The following is a 4367-nucleotide window of genomic DNA, read 5'->3' on the forward strand; positions in this document are numbered from 1 at the left end:
TCTTTATCATGAATCCGGTCTTTTTTTTTCTGCCTATGCTGATAGCTTTAAGAGGCTATTTCGGCTTCTCCTTGACGTATAGGTGAGCTCACGGGGCTCAAGCCGGGAGTGTTGCTAACACTGGACCTAGCAAGAGCAGTGCTTCGTAGAATCTACCACCGGATCGGAAACGCGACCCACTGAGAAGATCCTGCAACAAACTCAGTGGGCTAAATCCGGTCCCAGCTCAGCATAAAGCTAGTTGCGCTAGTTGCGATACTTCACAGCTTACGAAGTAGGTTATAGTAACGTTACCTAGAAACAAAATTTAATCTATTCTATATCTGAGAGAGAGAGAGAGAGAGAGAGAAAACATACTTTATTGCTCACCAAAACACAATTAACATCAGAAAACAGTCAACAGGCAGATACATTTGTACAATAGGTCTTATCGCTAAAAGCGATCTCTTCCAAACAGCCGTTTAATTACCCGGAATTCTGGACAGATAAAGATATAGCAGGTATGTTGCAGTGTACTATTAACAACAATGAAGTACTCTCATATGAAGATATTACAAGGTTAAGCTAAATATAGTCTTAATTTACAAACAGCTATGATTAAATCTGTTGTAGATTGCGAAGCACTCACTGGTTTGCAGGGTTGGACGACTATCATATGATACAATTGAGACAAGAACCTTATGTGGTTGTCAGCTTTCACGTTATGATCTTTATGAGCTTCGATCAGCACTTACTGGCGGTAGGAACTCTTGTGAGTCCGCACCGGTAGATACCACTACCCCGCCTATTTCTGCCGTGAAGCAGTAATGCGTTTCGGTTTAAAGGGTGGGACAGCCGTTGTAACTATACTGAGACCTTAGAATTTATATCTCAAGGTGGGTGGCACATTTACGCTATATATGTCTATGGGTTCCAGTAACCACTTAACACCAGATGGGCTGTAAGCTCGTCCATCCATCCAAAAAAAAAACTGTATTCGTCGAACTCTTTGCAGTTTGAAGTGTAACCTAAGCCCACTGAGTTTCTCGCTGGGTCTTCTCAGCTGGTCGCGATTCCGTTCGTTAGTAGATTCATTTGCGAAACAGCTGCTTGAGTTGTTAGGTCTCCTTTGGAAGCGCTGGGCAGCTGTTAGCAAATCCCATCCTGGCTCCTGCCTGAGCGTTTCCTCGCCCATTTGCCCTGGAGAAACTGGAAAAGCGTTTGGGCCACCAAGAAATTTGTTTGGCAAACATAGAGAAATTTGAAATAGAGTGGTGTAGTAATATCGTTCAGTCAGTTCAATTCAAGTGAGTGTTGAAATGACGGCTGATAGAAGAGAATGAAATAGGAAAATTCGCTGTGCCGAACCTGCATAGTGGGATAAGGTGGAAACAAAGAAGAAAGTTCAATTCAAGTCAGTTCAGTTGTCAAGTCAAAACAGTCTCTGCCTATCACGAGACACCAGTCTAAAACAGAACGTAGAACTACACTTTAACTACGTATGTACTTAAAATAAGAAACTTATTAAAAACTTATGATACAAAGAAATGGAAAAAAAATCACAAAAAAGGCAACAGTATTATATGAACTATTCGAATATATGAAACCGTTCGTATTTAGCCACATAAATCCTATTCACAGTTTTTTAACTCATGAAAAGGGACGATAGTTGACATTAAGGGCTATCTGCTGAAGGGTTCGGGCAAAAACCCAGTTTAAGGGACAGTAAAAAGTGGCGGAAATCGAGCAATTGTGACCTTATGAAATATCGAGACCTTTTGACTGTTTTGTTTCGAATACTCCACTTTTGTGTTGTATGTTTTCTGTTTGTGTCATATTTCCGAATTTCTAAACGTATATTATTTGACAGTAAACTGGTTAAGTAAATCGTGTGTAATTCCCACTGAAGTAGGAAACCTATGGAAATGAAACGTCAACAAAAAATTCGTGCCACTGTGACGTCGTCTGGCCACAAAACATGGCGGCTTTAGTGCTGCCCAGAAGATTTTAATGTTAGTAGGTTATATCGATAAACGTTCTTGGCTAATTTTATTTTAAATATTGTTGAGTATGAATGTATTTGTAGAATTTATACTTTAATAGGAATTAAGTATATTGTTATGTGCAAAGATGATGTGATTTAGATATTATGTGAAATCTAAGACGAGTTCGTGCTTCAAATTTTCCAAGTAAACGATATGACGATTTTTAAAATTTGCTACACTGATTTTATAAAGTTGTCGTTTGCCGCAAAACATAAAGATATGGCATAGTACAGTGTAGATATGTGTCGTTCGCGAACGAACGAGTCAAACGACCCGGGTCTCAAATTCCGCGCGAACGATAGGGTCACTTCAAAAAATATGAGTCGTTCACTAAATCGACTCGTTTAATACAAAACCTTCGAATCAGAAGAAAAGAACCATACGAGTACGACGGTTATTCGGGTCATTTCGGGTTGCCGCGTCTCGCCCCGCGCCCGTCTCGCTTAGTCGTTCGTTCGACTGAACGGGTCGTACGAACCGGATCATTTTGTCAACAGGTCAGTACTGATCTGAATCTCTAAAATTGAACGAACGACACATATCTAGTACAGTGCCATCAGCCCATTTCTAGCATGCTGAATGTTATCGTATTTTGAGTACGTGTTTTTCTAGGAAGGTGCACCGCACCATTTGAATCACTCTCACTTAAGAGTGATTCAAATTTTAAATTTATCAAGGGACCGCCTGATAAAAAAAAAAACACCTACAGAACATTTATTCGTTAATGAAATTACAAACGTCATTCCTTGTGACTTCCTCTCTAAAATCACTTAATTAATAAATATTTAACGAATTTACAATAGTGTTTTACTCACTGCGGAATAAAACTATTTTATTTAAATAGTTCCGAAGAGATTTTGTCGGTAGCCTTTTTCCCAAAATATCTAAACAGAATGTCTAAATATGTTTTGATGACATAATATTTTAAAGAGGTATTTATGATTAGTGTCGTTATTAGTGTTATTAATTATTTATGATTTCGGATTCAAATATATTATTAAGTGTATAATCCATGTTTCGGATAATGAATTTAAATATATATAGTATTAGAGGCGATTCCCTCTTAAGTCAAAGTCGATGGGCGGAGCCATTGACGACGAGCACTCACGTGGACTCGTGACGTCATCTGGAGGGGCAACCGACCGACCAGCAGGGACATCACGCCACCTCGGATCACTTTGGCTAGCAGCGCGCGCAGCGTTCACTTGTCTTAAGATTTAATATTCTGTGTCGATCGTTCCTACCCACTTTTGTATTTTTTTTTATTTATTTAAATTATTAAGCCGTTGCTAAAATCAGAAGTGGGATAGGGCTTGTGCCCTATCCGCTTTTGGGTTATCCTGGCGTACAGTTTATTTTTAAAATTTGCATTAAATTAACAACGTAATGACCGATATACGTGTAACTGGAAGCAGGGTAGGAGGACGCTCACATTCGCCGAATGTTCGAGACCAAGTAGGAATAATATTGGCGCGTTTAATTGCTTAAAACTCAAATGTGAACGTTGCGCGTGAGTCGAGCCCGCTAGGGTCGCAGATAGAAGACGCACGTCCCTCGACCGCGGACGGTGGTGGCGCCGGATCCGTGGTGGCGTTGGGAATCACATCACCGCCGCCGTCAGAGTCCCGCGCGTACGACGCTACAGACAGGATCATCGGAGCATTAAGTGCACTGTCCAAAGTAAGGTCGAACAATTTTTATATTTCTAATTTTGACCCCAGCGTTAATGATATCGATTCTTGGTGCGAAGTAGATTTTTTGTCGGATACTCTCTTATCAAATGTAATAAAGCACCAAGTAACTAGCTCAACGACTTTATCACAACCGACCTTACGGTCTATTTTTATTGACGCGATAGAACATGCTCGAGACTGAATGGTCAGTTTCGATGGGTGGAAATAACATTCGAAGGGTTCAAAATGTTACTAGTCGGCAACACACTCCATCAATACGTCAATTAGACAACAGTCCGACTGACCAGGTCGGTCATCATGTAAACGGGACGCCGTCTTGTTCCATCGCCGTGTCGATTGTACCCGCGTTTGAGAATAGATGTAAAATAGTTCCACCACGCGCTGTGACAATAAAGACAACAACTACCACATCAGCACGGATGTTAACCGAATCCATTAGATTCGTAAATTCAGATCGAACTCATGGTTACCTTATTTCTAAGTTTTACCCTGCCGTGCAATACATAGACACATTGTGTAAGGAAGTAGAACGGGCTAGATCTTTAAAGGGGAAGGCACCGAGTATTTGTCACGAGTTTTGGGCTGTCTTAAGAGTGATGAGCGTACTTGGTTACAGGTGTGATTGTCTAGTGACCGGACGTGGGGTAAC

This window comes from Bombyx mori, chromosome 26 (assembly GCF_030269925.1).
Source record: "Bombyx mori chromosome 26, ASM3026992v2".
Classification (NCBI taxonomy): Eukaryota; Metazoa; Arthropoda; class Insecta; order Lepidoptera; family Bombycidae; genus Bombyx; species Bombyx mori.